Consider the following 16,307-nt stretch of genomic DNA (forward strand, 5'->3'; position numbering starts at 1 on the left):
CCCTATTGGAAACAACCCACAGGTCTCTGGGCCCTACAAGGTTTTCTTGGGTTTGCCAGTTTCTACACACATTTCATTCCCCAATACTCCAGGATGGTAGCGCCTCTTATAGCACTCACTAGGGAGGGGACCAACCCCAAACAATGGCCACCTGAGGCAATAGCAACATTTAAAGACTTAAAGCGTGCTTTCCTCCAAGACACATGCTTGCGACATCCTGACCCTTCATGCCCATTTGTGGTAGATGTGGACACCTCCAACATGGCTGTGGGAGCCTTCCTGAGCCAGTACTCAGAGAAAGGGACCCTGTTGCTATGTTCTTATTTCTCCCAGAAATTCACACCTGCCAAGAAAAATTACAGATAGGAGACAAGGAATTCCTGGCCATTAAGATGGCTTTCGAGGAATGGCAGCAGTGGGTAGAGGGGTCATGACACCCCAGACAGTTTCCACAGACCACAAGAATCTAAAATACCTCAGTCAAGTCCAGTAATTAAACCTTTGCCTGGCCTGATAGCCGCTATTCTTTAGCAGATTCCATTTTTCCCACCGCTACAGTCCAGCCACTAAGAATACTCAGGCTTTTTCAGGGCCTTATGACTTGTAATTCTCTCATAATTCCTCAAAATAGAATCCTGTTAACTGACTCTCCATACCTATTGCAAAAAAAATATACAGTATAGATATTAAACTTAATACATATAGACTGCATCTCAACATGATCCTAGAGAGAAACAAGAAGATGTCAATTATAAGATAAGTATATCATCTTTGCTTATCTACATATAATTCAAGACTCTCCCCATAAATCTTTGACCAAATAAAATTTGTAAACAAATAATGTGAGGATAAACTCCTATTCTGGGCAGGAACAGGCATATTACATTTCTACCACATGAATACTAGGGATGTGAATCGTTTTTCAACGATTAAAATTATCGTCCGATAATGTTTATATCGTCTTAAATCGTTATAGAACACGATACAATAGAAATTCTAACGATTTATCGTTAAAAATCGTTAAATCGTGTTAGTGCGCACTAACTCGAGTTAGTGCGCACTAACTCCCCGTTAGTGCGCACTAACTCGATTTAGTGCGCACTAACTGAAAATGATACAAATAAACACTTTCCAGGTCACTGAAGGTCAGTTAGGAATGAATATGTGTTCCTATTGGCTGGCTGCCCTCTTATCTATTGATATTACCAAGGTTACCACTGAGGTGATGGTTGGGGGGATGGGAAATGGAACTGGAAACTAACGAACACCAACAGAAAATGAAACAAAGTGTTCACACTTCCCAGGTCAGTAAAGGTCACTTAGGAATGAATATGTATGTATGTATTCCTATTGGCTGGCTGTGCTCTTATCTATTGATGTTACCAATATGGTTGGGGGGATGTGAAATGGAAACAGTTGGAAGCTTGACAAAAAAAGTAATGTAATGATCAGCACTCACGTGACTAGAACTTGTTTGTTTATTATTTTTGTTAGCAGGCACCTGAAATGCTAGTGCATGTTGAATTTGCCAATCACTGTGCATTTTAGAAAGGTGGTCCTGGCTGGAACTGTACACAGTTCAAATATATGTAATTGATTGTTGGTAAGTGTATTTTTTAAGTAGCCACACTGGCACCAGTATGTTTACTTTTCCTCCTACTTAACTCACTAGCTCAGCTTTGTAAGAAGGGCTTCTCTGCTTGTGTGTTGTTTTTGTTTGGTGTGAGGAGAGCAGAAACATCAGATCTTTATTCAATCTACTACAGTCATCTCTTACAGTGCCCTATCCCTATTAATACCAGGAGTGTTGTGATCTTCCTGCACACAGTGCCCTAACCCTGATACCAGTCTGAGACAGCTCCCTCCCTGCATTACTAGTGAGAGGCTGGCTTCACAGACAGGGGGGAGCTGCCTGACCCTCACTCCTGACTTCCCCCATGTCCCAGCTAGTGAATGGTGTGTGGGTGAGGGGGGGGGGGGGAGGATGGTGAAGTCTGAGACAGCTCCCTCCCTGCATTACTAGTGAGAGGCTGGCTTCACAGACAGGGGGGAGCTGCCTGACCCTCACTCCTGACTTCCCCCATGTCCCAGCTAGTGAATGGTGTGTGGGTGAGGGGGGGGGGGGAGGATGGTGAAGTCTGAGACAGCTCCCTCCCTGCATTACTAGTGAGAGGCTGGCTTCGCAGACAGGGGGGAGCTGCCTGACCCTCACTCCTGACTTCCCCCATGTCCCAGCTAGTGAATGGTGTGTGGGTGAGGTGGGGGGGGGAGGATGGTGAAGTCTGAGACAGCTCCCTCCCTGCATTACTAGTGAGAGGCTGGCTTCACAGACAGGGGGGAGCTGCCTGACCCTCACTCCTGACTTCCCCCATGTCCCAGCTAGTGAATGGTGTGTGGGTGAGGGGGGGGGAGGATGGTGAAGTCTGAGACAGCTCCCTCCCTGCATTACTAGTGAGAGGCTGGCTTCGCAGACAGGAGGGAGCTGCCTGACCCTCACTCCTGACTTCCCCCATGTCCCAGCTAGTGAATGGTGTGTGGGTGAGGGGGGGGGGGGAGGATGGTGAAGTCTGAGACAGCTCCCTCCCTGCATTACTAGTGAGAGGCTGGCTTCACAGACAGGGGGGAGCTGCCTGTCCCTCACTCCTGACTTCCCCCATGTCCCAGCTAGTGAATGGTGTGTGGGTGAGGGGGGGGGGTGGATGGTGAAGTCTGAGACAGCTCCCTCCCTGCATTACTAGTGAGAGGCTGGCTTCACAGACAGGGGGGAGCTGCCTGACCCTCACTCCTGACTTCCCCCATGTCCCAGCTAGTGAATGGTGTGTGGGTGGGGGGGGGGGGGGGGAGGATGGTGAAGTCTGAGACAGCTCCCTCCCTGCATTACTAGTGAGAGGCTGGCTTCGCAGACAGGGGGGAGCTGCCTGACCCTCACTCCTGACTTCCCCCATGTCCCAGCTAGTGAATGGTGTGTGGGTGAGGGGGGGGGGGGAGGATGGTGAAGTCTGAGACAGCTCCCTCCCTGCATTACTAGTGAGAGGCTGGCTTCACAGACAGGGGGGAGCTGCCTGACCCTCACTCCTGACTTCCCCCATGTCCCAGCTAGTGAATGGTGTGTGGGTGAGGGGGGGGGGGAGGATGGTGAAGTCTGAGACAGCTCCCTCCCTGCATTACTAGTGAGAGGCTGGCTTCACAGACAGGGGGGAGCTGCCTGTCCCTCACTCCTGACTTCCCCCATGTCCCAGCTAGTGAATGGTGTGTGGGTGAGGGGGGGGGGGGTGGATGGTGAAGTCTGAGACAGCTCCCTCCCTGCATTACTAGTGAGAGGCTGGCTTCACAGACAGGGGGGAGCTGCCTGACCCTCACTCCTGACTTCCCCCATGTCCCAGCTAGTGAATGGTGTGTGGGTGAGGGGGGGGGGGGAGGATGGTGAAGTCTGAGACAGCTCCCTCCCTGCATTACTAGTGAGAGGCTGGCTTCACAGACAGGGGGGAGCTGCCTGACCCTCACTCCTGACTTCCCCCATGTCCCAGCTAGTGAATGGTGTGTGGGTGAGGGGGGGGGGGGAGGATGGTGAAGTCTGAGACAGCTCCCTCCCTGCATTACTAGTGAGAGGCTGGCTTCGCAGACAGGGGGGAGCTGCCTGACCCTCACTCCTGACTTCCCCCATGTCCCAGCTAGTGAATGGTGTGTGGGTGAGGTGGGGGGGGAGGATGGTGAAGTCTGAGACAGCTCCCTCCCTGCATTACTAGTGAGAGGCTGGCTTCACAGACAGGGGGGAGCTGCCTGACCCTCACTCCTGACTTCCCCCATGTCCCAGCTAGTGAATGGTGTGTGGGTGAGGGGGGGGGAGGATGGTGAAGTCTGAGACAGCTCCCTCCCTGCATTACTAGTGAGAGGCTGGCTTCGCAGACAGGAGGGAGCTGCCTGACCCTCACTCCTGACTTCCCCCATGTCCCAGCTAGTGAATGGTGTGTGGGTGAGGGGGGGGGGGGAGGATGGTGAAGTCTGAGACAGCTCCCTCCCTGCATTACTAGTGAGAGGCTGGCTTCACAGACAGGGGGGAGCTGCCTGTCCCTCACTCCTGACTTCCCCCATGTCCCAGCTAGTGAATGGTGTGTGGGTGAGGGGGGGGGGGGTGGATGGTGAAGTCTGAGACAGCCCCCTCCCTGCATTACTAGTGAGAGGCTGGCTTCACAGACAGGGGGGAGCTGCCTGACCCTCACTCCTGACTTCCCCCATGTCCCAGCTAGTGAATGGTGTGTGGGTGAGGGGGGGGGAGGATGGTGAAGTCTGAGACAGCGCCCTCCCTGCATTACTAGTGAGAGGCTGGCTTCGCAGACAGGGGGGAGCTGCCTGACCCTCACTCCTGACTTCCCCCATGTCCCAGCTAGTGAATGGTGTGTGGGTGAGGGGGGGGGGGGAGGATGGTGAAGTCTGAGACAGCTCCCTCCCTGCATTACTAGTGAGAGGCTGGCTTCACAGACAGGGGGGAGCTGCCTGACCCTCACTCCTGACTTCCCCCATGTCCCAGCTAGTGAATGGTGTGTGGGTGAGGGGGGGGGGAGGATGGTGAAGTCTGAGACAGCTCCCTCCCTGCATTACTAGTGAGAGGCTGGCTTCACAGACAGGGGGGAGCTGCCTGTCCCTCACTCCTGACTTCCCCCATGTCCCAGCTAGTGAATGGTGTGTGGGTGAGGGGGGGGGGGGGGTGGATGGTGAAGTCTGAGACAGCTCCCTCCCTGCATTACTAGTGAGAGGCTGGCTTCACAGACAGGGGGGAGCTGCCTGACCCTCACTCCTGACTTCCCCCATGTCCCAGCTAGTGAATGGTGTGTGGGTAAGGGGGGGGGGGGGAGGATGGTGAAGTCTGAGACAGCCCCCTCCCTGCATTACTAGTGAGAGGCTGGCTTCACAGACAGGGGGGAGCTGCCTGACCCTCACTCCTCCGGGGTATTGTGATCTTCCTGCACACAGTGCCCTATCCCTGATACCAGGGGTGTTGTGATCTTCCTGCATGCAGTGCCCTATCCCTATTAATACCAGGAGTGTTGTGATCTTCCTGCATGCAGTGCCCTATCCCTATTAATACCAGGAGTGTTGTGATCTTCCTGCATGCAGTGCCCTATCCCTGATATCGGGATGTGTGCAAGAAGATCACAACACCCCCGGTATCAGGAATAGGGCACTAACTCGAGTTAGTGCGCACTAATTGGAAAAAACGATTTTTAACGATTTTTTAACTAAAAAATCGTGCCTAAGACGATTTTCTTGCCCTGCCACACGATTTCTATCTTTAAGACGATATGGAAAACGATTCACATCCCTAATGAATACTCAAATTTAGTTGGTCTCTACCTTAAAATCAACCATTGCACCATGCTACTCTCTCCTTAACTTTTCTTCCCTGAACAGCATTATTTTACGAGTGCTTTAAAGTACCTCTTATACATGGTCAACACTCTTCTGTCATGCATCAAAATATTATTCTTATGAACTTTATTATCTTCACCTTTTTTTGATATCCTGACATGCAAGCTTCCACTTCATGGGACTAAATGTTTTTTTTTCTATGTTATTATTGAACCACTATTATTGATTTCCACACTCTCAGTTCTCTTTAGTTGACCTTTGCTGTAAAGAAAAATAAAAGATAGCAATTTACTATAGACACATCCAGGAATCCATGCACCTGATATAAGAGAAAATATTAGTGGAAGAAAGAAATAAACCTGAACAAAAATTAACTTGGAAACCATTTTTTAATATTCTATTACATTTTTATAGTAGAAGTTTTTATATTTTTTCAACCAACAACTCAAGGGTTAATACCCTCTGAATCCACACAGCACATACTTAACATACCATATGTCAGCTTGCAAATCATTACTTTTTGAAATGATTAATAAACATCAGTTAGAAAACACATAATGATTCATTATTACTAATCCAAAATAGGTGCATGGAGGTGTATTGAAATAAGTAATATCTGGATATAGTGTCATGTTACCTTTATTTATTTATTTATTTTATTTATTGGTTTTTATATACCGGCGTTCATCCAGGGATATCGCGTCGGTTTACAGTAAAAACAAAACAAAACGTCAGAGCGTTGTACATAGAACATGGTAGTAATAATTATGAACTAATGTACATAGAACATGGTAGTAATAATTATGAACTAATATAAAATAACTATGAAAATAGAAATGAGGTACATATGAACTATGTATATGAACTAGTATATAATATGTATATGAACTAGTATATAATAATTAACAGGGAAAGACTAGGTAGTTTAAACGGTAGAAAATAGAATAGAGGGAGAGGGGGGAGAGGGGAGGGGAAGGGAGGGCTATTGTGAGGGGGGAAGGAGGAAGCGAAGATAGGACAAGGAAAGGGATTTAGAGGAGTTGCATAATGGAAAAGGCAGAGCAACGTGGCTAATGTTTAAAGTGTTTGTAGGGTAGGAGGAGGGTGTTGAGATGAAACAGTAGGGATCATGTGTAGGCTTTAGTAAATAGCCAAGTTTTAAGATTTTTTTTAAAGATTTTCGGGGACTGTTCAAGCCTTAGTTCAGTGGGCATAGAGTTCCATAATGTAGGGCCAGCTAGGGACAAGGCGCGGGCCTTAGAGGAGGAATATTTATAGAGTTGGGGTGAAGGGGTTTGTAAGGTAGCCAGGTATGAATTTCTGATTGGCCTGTTAGAGGTATGAAATTGCAGAGAATTATTGAACCAATTCATTTCTGGTTTGTGAAGGGATTTGTGTATGAGGGTTAAAACCTTATATTGAATACGATAGTGAATGGGTAGCCAATGTAATCGTTTAAGAATGGGTGTAATATGTTCCTTAGAAGTAGTGTTAGTAAGAATGCGAGCGGCAGTGTTCTGAAGAATTTGTAAAGGATTGATGGAGTTTTTGGGAAGTCCTAGTAGCAGGGCATTACAGTAGTCGATTTTAGAGAATAACATGGCTTGGAGTACGGTGCGGAAGTCTGCGAAATGTAGTAGGGGTTTTAGTTTTTTTATTGTGTGGATCTTGAAAAAACATTCTTTCAGTATTGTGTTGATATATTTCTTGAATGTCATGTGGTCGTCTATTATTACTCCCAGATCACGTAGTTGGTGGGAAAATTGGGAGTAGGGTAGAGTGGTAGGCATTGTCGGTGTAGGATGGGTGGGAGAGGGAGAGGTTATAATCATAAGTTCAGTTTTTGTAGTATTAAGAGCAAGTTGGATGGAGTTGAGTAGATTGTTGATTCCATTGAGTGTGATCTGCCAGATATCAAGGGCTTTTGGTATGGAATCGGTGATTGGAATTAGAATTTGTACATCATCAGCATACAAATAGTGTGGCATCTTAAGGCTGGACAGAAGCTGGCAAAGGGGTAACAGGTAAATATTAAATAGTGTGGAAGACAGGGAGGAACCTTGTGGGACTCCATGAGTAAGTGGAATTTCATTCGATTCATGGTTGCCTAGTTTGACTTTATAATTCCTATTGCTGAGGTATGAGGAGAACCAACTGTGGGCTGTGCCAGTAATTCCAATCTCATTAAGGCGTTTGAGGAGTATCTGATGGCTGACTGTATCAAATGCAGCCGAAATATCTAAGATTATTAGTAGATGGGGTAGTCCTTTGTCTAAGCTTTTGATAAGGTAGTCAGACAGTGAAGTGAGCAGTGTTTCTGTGCTGTGTAGTTTTCTAAAACCATATTGAGATGGGGATAGTATCAAATGTTCATCTAAATATTCGCTAAGTTGGCGGTTGATTGTTTTTTCTAGTATTTTTGCAATGAACGGGATATTGGAGATTGGGCGGTAGTTGCTCAGATCAGTTGGGTCCATTTTAGGTTTCTTGAGGGAAGGTTTAAGAATCGCTTGTTTTAATGGGTTGGGAACCATGCCTGCATCAATGGATGCATTAATAATCATTGAAATTGGTCGAGCTATGATGTCTGGTATAGTGAGGAGGAGTTTCGTAGGAATTGTATTGGAAGGGTGAGACGATGGTCTAGTTTTTTTGAGTATGGATTCAATTTCCATATCAGTAGTGTGTTCAAATTGTGTAAGGGTTGCTGTGGGGTTGTTAGTTTGGATGTTGTAGTTGTTTTGTGATGTTTGGGAGGTGGAAGGAAAACGAGTCATGAGTTTGTTAACTTTCTCGTGGAAAAACCTTGCCAATTGTTCACATTTAGTTTTGGCTTGTTCTTCCGGAATGGTATTTGGGGAGAGACTGGTCAGGGAGTTGACATATTCAAATAAAGCTTTAGGGTTGAATTGGTATTGATGAATTTTGGTGGCATAGAAATTCTTTTGGCAGTATTTATTTCATTATTATAATTGTGTAGTGAAGTTTTGTAACGCGCGAGTAGGGTAGGAGAAGGGTCATTGCGCCAGTTCCTTTCAGCTTTCCTGAGGGCTTGTTTTAGTTCTTTTAGATTAGTTTTGTACCAAGGTTTTTTTGCATTTTTTTGGGAGGAGAGTTGCTTGGTGGTCAGGGGGCAGATGTTGTTTGCAATTGTAAGGGTGTGCTCATTCCAAGATGCAAGAGCAGTGTCGGCATTTGTAATGTTAAGTTTGTTTAGTGAGTGTGAGAGAGCCATGGAAAGCTCATCTTTGCGGCAACGTAGCAGGTAAGATGGAGCAGCTGTGCGATCGGAGCGGGAGCCCGGTTGGGGTAGGAGAGGATTTAAAGGGCCTTACCCCGACGGGCTTCAGCGCCGAATGCGCAGGCCCGATCCTCCGTTTCCCTGTCCAAACGTGTCTGGAGCCTGGAGCGGGGTCTGTGAGCTGAGAGAGCGACGCCGAGACGAAGGCCTCAATTTATTTGCAGGGGCGTCGCAGAGGAGTGATGTCAGCGATGCGTCCGTGAGGCGATTGGCCGCTTTGAAGAGGGGCCGTTTCGTGTGAGGACCCGGCAACGAAGCAGGTAAGATGGAGCAGCCGTGCAATCGGAGCGGGAGCCCGGTTGGGGTAGGAGAGGATTTAAAGGTTGGGGTAGGAGAGGATTGGGGTAGGATAGGATTGGGGTAGGAGAGGATTTAAAGGTAGATTTTTGACACAATCAAGTAGCCAGGTCCTCTGGTAAACAAATCCAATCTGATTAAATATACTTCTGAAATCCACCTCGGTCTTCACGTAGATAAAACTGTGTAGCTGGTATCAGGTCTAGGTTGTCAGGTTTCCTAAACTTGGGACTAAAAGAAAACATACAAAGCACACAAAATGCACACAACCTAATAAATCATTTAGAATGCATTCTGTAAAGTCCATCCCTTTACTTCACAAATTTAACAGCAAAAGTCCAGCCCTTGTGGAAGGCAGGACCCTAATAGTCTTTTATGGAGATAGCCCTCCGGCCACTCTGTGATCCCTTTTGGACTGACTAGTAGTGATGTGGATCCCTGTGAGGTGAGGTAATGGAACGGGCCACATGGGCAAACCCATGTGGCTCCTCTCACCTTGAGTGGAAGTGCTGGGAAGGAACCAGCTGGAGCTTCACCTATACCAACCACCATTCCAGCAGATTAAGCCCTTGGTGCGGATGGCCAACAGGACTTGGGCAGGTCCCAGGAGCAACACAAGGGGGAATGTCTGGGTCCTAGCAAAGGTCGAGGCAGGCTGTAAACAAGGAAGTCCAGAGAACGAAGCAAAGATTGGGGCTGGCAGCAGAAGGCAGAATCCAAGGTCAAGGCAGGTGGCAGGCAAGCAGCAGTCAGATCCAGAGCTGAGGTTAGGTCCATGAAGTCAATCCAAAAAAGCAAGGCAGGCAGGAGAAGAAAAGAAGGTAGGAGTCACAAGAAGACAAGAGACAGAGAAGGAGCAGATACCAGATAAGCCAGGAGCTATAACACAGGAGCAGGAACATAACGTTGTCAGCCACCACTTACTCTCCGTGCGTCGTTGTCCTTCTTCGTGCCCCTTCTCTCGCCCCCCCGCCTACTAACCCCTGTGGTAGTGAATCATGACAGAAAACACCTTACAACTGTTCTTTGGGTAAAAAGGCCGCAGCTTTTATTTATTTAAATATAAGCAATAATATTCCTGGTGTACCCGAGCCGCTAATCTGATTGACCGCCCGCCGTAGACCGAGCCAGGCGTCCATTAGCCGGGATCCCCCACCACGTTGCCTCACGCCGGCAGGGGCCCCGCCCTTGGCGCTTTTCAACGCGCCCCGCCTTTTCGGCGCCTCCCCTGGCGCTGACGGCTCCCACTCCGTCTGGTGCTGCCGCCAGCACCCCTTACTCAATATTCCACCGGCCCGGGTAACCGCCCTCCACCAAGCTGCGACATTACCTTAACAATGTAATACGAACAGAAAAAACATTTTTTTTTTTTTTTTTTTAAACAATGCTCGCTATACCTCCTTGATATAACCCTCGGGTAATTCCTTTTCCTTCCGCTATGTTTCTGCCCTTATTCCTATCGGGTGGGTGGGTGGGTTTTCGCTTGGCTGGCTAGCATGCAAAAGGGCGGCAGCTACTCGCCCCAGCCCTTTTAAGGGGGCCAGTTGCGTCATCAGTTGGCGCCGAGGGCGCCCTCTGATGACGCTCTATTTTCCTTTTCCTTCCCTCGGGGCGGACCGACTCCCCGCGAGGGGTGGCGCCCTCGTTATTGGGTGGTCCCGGGCCATCCAGCCCTGGCCCACCTATTAACGTTGTCAGCCACCACTTACTCTCCGTGCGTCGTTGTCCTTCTTCGTGCCCCTTCTCTCGCCCCCCCGCCTACTAACCCCTGTGGTAGTGAATCATGACAGAAAACACCTTACAACTGTTCTTTGGGTAAAAAGGCCGCAGCTTTTATTTATTTAAATATAAGCAATAATATTCCTGGTGTACCCGAGCCGCTAATCTGATTGACCGCCCGCCGTAGACCGAGCCAGGCGTCCATTAGCCGGGATCCCCCACCACGTGGCCTCACGCCGGCAGGGGCCCCGCCCTTGGCGCTTTTCAACGCGCCCCGCCTTTTCGGCGCCTCCCCTGGCGCTGACGGCTCCCACTCCGTCTGGTGCTGCCGCCGGCACCCCTTACTCAATATTCCACCGGCCCGGGTAACCGCCAAGACGCGAGGTAGGTGTCTCCTTGCCTCGCGTCCCCCCACTGACCTAATTAGCTGCTGCCTTTTGCCTCCTCGTGTATCCTGCTTCTATTGCGTCCTGTAACATGTTGTTAAATATGTCATGACCTATGTCAGACAAGTGTATCCCGTCTTCCCTAAACAAGCCCGGGCATTTGTCTTCCGCCCACTTGTGTCTGATCTGATGTGACCCTCTTTTTTCCGCCCACCTCTCCAGCTGTCTATTCACTTTCTTTCGGCCTCTATTCCATAGCTTTGATTCTGACCACTTGGGCCTTAGAATAATTTCTGACCACACCACCGTTGCCTTTGGGTATAATCCTGTTATTATTTTCAAATCACCCTTTACTGATTGTATTAAGTTTTTGCATGACGATGAGTTCAAATCATTGCCCCCCAGATGTATTATTATTACGTCTGGAGCCGCCTTCTCCTCCTTCAGGCTCCGTAATAAGGGCAATAATTGTTTCCAGCGCATGCCGGGTTTTCCTATCCAGGTAACCGTCCACCCTTGTGGTGCCAGACCCAGGTGCTGTCCGTATGGTCGTTCGCTCGCTCTCTTGGCCGCCCATCTTACATACGAGTGACCAATAATCCATGCTGTCTGCCGCACCTTCCGTTGCTCTGTAAGATAGAATTAATAATTTTGATTAATTTTGATTAGATGCACCCTTGTCCGGCCGCCACCTTGTCCAGCCGTACGTAGGTATCTACGGCATTAGATCTCCATCTTCCTATCTTCTTTATTGTGTCTTTGTCTAGCCCGGCCTGCGCTGCACTTGTCGCCGCCCCTATTCGGAACGAGTGCGAGCTGAACTTCCTTGCGTTCCAACCCAATTTGTGTGCAGCTGCTTTTAGCACCGCTATCAGTTGAAATTTTGTCAGTGGTAATCCATCTTGATGTATGAGAAAGTGCTCTTGGCCCGCTGGTCGTATAGCTAGGTATTCTCTGGTGTTAAATACTGGGCAGGTGTTGCAACCCGAAACTCGATTGAGCCTTAGCGTGGCTCCCCTCCCTTGCTGATCGGTCTTTGATCTGTTAATCTTTATGCGTAGGATCTCTGTTGTGCATAGGACGTTCTTTAGTAACAATCCGTTTGCTCCCTCGTCCCTTTTGTTGCGGGCCACCAATTCGCTGACTCGGAAGGCTCCATAAAATGCCAAGGAAAAGGCGAACCTGAATAATTTGGTCTCAAATTCAGATGAGCAGATTTTTTCTAAGGATGCCCAGAGCTCGTTCAGCCTGTGGTGTGTGATGGGATACCTGTCATCCGTTTTTGTTCCTATCTGTCTTGCCCAGCCTGTCAACATCTTCTTCGCTAGGAATGATTTTGTGGGGTCTCCCCATCCCAGCGCTTTGAAGAAGAATGCTGCTCCCGCCAGTAGCTTGATGACCGCGTTCCTGGATCTTCCGCTTTCTTTCTCTTGTACGATGAACCTGTTTAATAACTCGTCCTTAGCGGGTCCCTGTGTCCATCCGTTCTTTCTGAGGAAACTGGCGACCGCGTCGAAACTTCGGCAGTACGAGGTCCATGTTGACGCTGCGACCGACCTCTGAAGCAGGTCCCTTGCTATTGCAGGCCAATTTGCCATAATCGCTCCGGCATAGTTGTTGCTGTCTCGTCTGCCATCGGTACCTGCTTGCGAAATAAATGCCATTTAGCGCGGGATAGCGCGTCTGCTGCGCCATTTAACGCCCCCGGGACATGTCTAGCTCTTATGGTGACGTTGTTGCGCAGCGCCTCTAACACTATCTCTCTCAATAGGTTGACCACTATCCCGCATTTTGCTGATTGAGCATTCAATACGTGAACGACTGCCTGGTTGTCACACCAAAATATTATATGTCGGTCCCGGAGTTTGTCGCTCCATAGTACTAGCGTGACCCATATTGGGAAGAGCTCCAGGAAGGTTATATTCTTTGTCAGACCCTTATCTTTCCATTCTTTCGGCCATGGTTCCGCGCACCAGGCCCCTTGGCATAACGCGCCGAAACCCCAACCGCCTGATGCGTCAGTTTGTATGTTTAGGTCTTGGTTAGACATCGGGGGGTCCTGAATGACTGAAATGCCGTTGTAATTGTCTAGGAAGTCGTACCATATCCTGAAGTCATCCCTAATCTCTTTGGATATCCGCAGATAATGATGCGGTCTCTTAATCCCCACCGTTGCAGCTGCCAGTCTTCTCATAAAGGCTCTGCCCATGGGTATCACTCGGCATGCGAAGTTAAGTGTTCCCAGAATGGTTTGAGCTGCTTGAAGTGTTATCTTCCTTGAAGCTCCAGTTTGCTGGATCAAGTTGTGCAGCTTGTCTATCTTATCTTCTGGAAGCCTTGCTGTCATTTGCTTGGAATCCAGCTCTATTCCTAAGAATGATATTGTTGTTGCTGGGCCTTCGGTCTTGTTGCTGGCCAGCGGCACTCCCAGCTCCGCTGCCACTGTCTGGAAATCGTCTAGTAAGTTACTGCATGTGTTGGACTCTTTGGGACCCACGAATAAAAAATCGTCCAAGTAATGTATGATGTTGTGTGATTCCGCTTTCTTTGCTACTGCCCAATGCAAGAAGGTGCTGAAGAGCTCGAAATACGCACATGAAATTGAGCATCCCATGGGCATGCACTTGTCGAAGAAGAATTGGTTATTGAATGTAAACCCGAGAAGTGGGAAACTGTCCGGGTGAACAGGAAGCAACCGAAAAGCGGATTCTATGTCTGCTTTTGCCATCCACGCCCCTCTTCCACAGGATCGAAGCAGCGCCAGTGCTGTATCGAAAGATGCGTACTGCACCGAGCAATCCTCTTGCGGCAAATGGTCGTTCACTGATTGTCCCGGTGGAGATGACAGGTTTAGGATGAGGCGGAATTTTCCTTTTTCTTTCTTAGGGATGACCGCTAACGGTGATAAGAACATACGGTTGAATGGTTGATTCTCGAATGGGCCCGCTATTCTTCCTAGTTCTATTTCCGTCTTCAGCTTCTGATAGACGATATCTGTGTGTTTAGTTGCCGAAGGCGAGTTGCTGCTCTTTGCTTCTTGAATTTGCCCCTGAAATGGTATAACAAACCCTTCCTTGAACCCTTTCCATATCTTGATTGCTTTCTCCTTGTTTGGGTATGACTCCAGCCATTTCTCTAACGCTTCTAACCGTATTGGTGACTGTGCTTTTTTGAATTTTGCTGTCTCATACTTTAGCATTACTCCCTGTCGCTGCTTTTTTGTTACATTTTATCAATGGATGCGGTGCTGCGCACATGGTGCAAACATGCCTGAATTTGCAGTCTTGAAATGTACAGGTGGATTTGTTGTATCGCCAGCAAGTGTTGTCTTGAGAATTGCCAACTGCCTGCTTTGATGCGTATCTGTACGGGGATGACCTTTGCGCGTTCCTGTTTCTCGTCCCCTGTTCATACGGTTTGTAAGTCATATGTTGAATCCACAAGCTGACGTCCTGTGTTCCCCATGTCATATGACAGTTTTCTTCCATTTTATCTCGGAACTGCTCGTCATAATTCAGCCATGACCAGCCTCCGTGTTGCTGATATGCCTTCATGATATTGACTGCGTATGCTAGCATCGGTCCGTATTGTGACTGGTCCTTCCGTCCGACCACACTGGCCAAGTATAGGAATGCTGTCATCCAGTTAACTATTGTCTTTGGGATTTTTCTCTCCTTTTCTTTGCTGTGTTTTCTTTCTGTGTGTTTCATCCGCCCCTCGGCTTTCCGTCTTCCTAATAGTATACTGAATATGTCGATATATTTCTGTTTTTGTATTTTTTTTCTTAAGCGCTTGGGCACGTCTTCCCAGAGCTCTGATAGCGTGGTAAGCGCTGGCGGGCCTCTTGATTCCTTGTCTTTCGCTGTCTGGGGTCCTTGCTGTTCGCTTTCTGACTCCGAGGATGACGAGCTAGCTGAGCTGAAGGAGCTGCTAGGGCTGGAGCTCGCTCTACGCTTGCGCTTTGTTTTTTGCCTCTTTTTTCCTGCCCCCGCGCCGCCCTGCGCCCCCATGGGCCCTAACCCGAGCCCCGGGCCCCCTTCTTTGTTCACGCACTCACCCCTACTATGATGCTCGCCTGTTTGTTGTGAGGCTTGACTTGTCGATGGCTGTTCTTCGTCGTTCTGCTCGCTGCCCTGCGATCCTCGTTGCATTCTCTCCGTGTTAGATCTATCCGCTCCTCGTCTATCTGTTTCTTCTGTAACTTGTCGGTCTCTCCCTTGACTGTTTGTATAGCGCTGGGGTGGCCCTTGCCCAACCTCGCTTTCTTGGAACTGTGCGCGTCTCGGATTGGGTTCTGTCCGACCCTCCTCGTCTGTGCGAAAATTATGATCATACTGCCTTTCTCGTTGCTGTACGTTCTGCAGCCACCCTGTCTGTTCTCCATATGGGCAGTAATGCCGCTCTTCCCAGCCGCTCCTTTCTCTATTGTACCACCTGGGGTTTCCCCTATGGTACCTGTCAGTGCTGCCTCGTCTTTGCCATGGGTGACCTGCTTGGTATTCGTCTTCGTATTGATTTTGCCAATAACATTCGCTGTCGTGGTATCCGGCGTATCCCGCTGTGTTGCTCAGCCAAGGTTCGTTCCTCCTGTATCCGTAATGTGGAGAGCGATCTCTGGATCTTTGTTGACTCGTTGTGGGCTCGATCGATCGATTCGTCTCTCCGCCGGGGCCTCTTTCTGTTTCTCTCGTGGCTGGCCCCGCTGTTGTTCCCTCTCCTGTATCTTCGATGGTTTCCTGTTCGCTCGGCTCATTTCCTTCAATGATTGGCGCCCGGTTGCCTGCTTTTTGGGTTCGTCCGCGCTCTCCTCTTGTCCTCTTCCTGCCGCGGGCTTTTTGTTGTTTTGTCGGTTCGGGGTTTGTTTCGCCTTTGTCGTTGCCTTTCTCTAGGGCCTTGGATCATGTTATCCTTTGATTTTGGCCCGCCTTCTTGGCTCTCTGTGCCACTCCTGCCGCTTTGCGGGGTGGCATACTGCTCCTCCGAATCTAATAAAGAATTAATTCGTTATTACTGCCTTATGCATCCCTTTTTTCCTGAACCGGCCTTATGCATCCCTTTTTTTTTTTTTGAACAGGCAAGTCTCTACGGTAAGCTCTTCTTAACCTTAGTTATTAACAATAATGCCCCTCCCTGACTTAAAACCTTCTTTTTGGGTTTGTTTTTTTTTTTTTTGAGTTGAGTCCTTTACTGGCCCGTCCTCTCGCTTCTTCTCCCCGTGTGGCAACTGGCTTTGCTTT

Source organism: Rhinatrema bivittatum, chromosome 1 (assembly GCF_901001135.1).
Source record: "Rhinatrema bivittatum chromosome 1, aRhiBiv1.1, whole genome shotgun sequence".
In the NCBI taxonomy this organism is placed as follows: Eukaryota; Metazoa; Chordata; class Amphibia; order Gymnophiona; family Rhinatrematidae; genus Rhinatrema; species Rhinatrema bivittatum.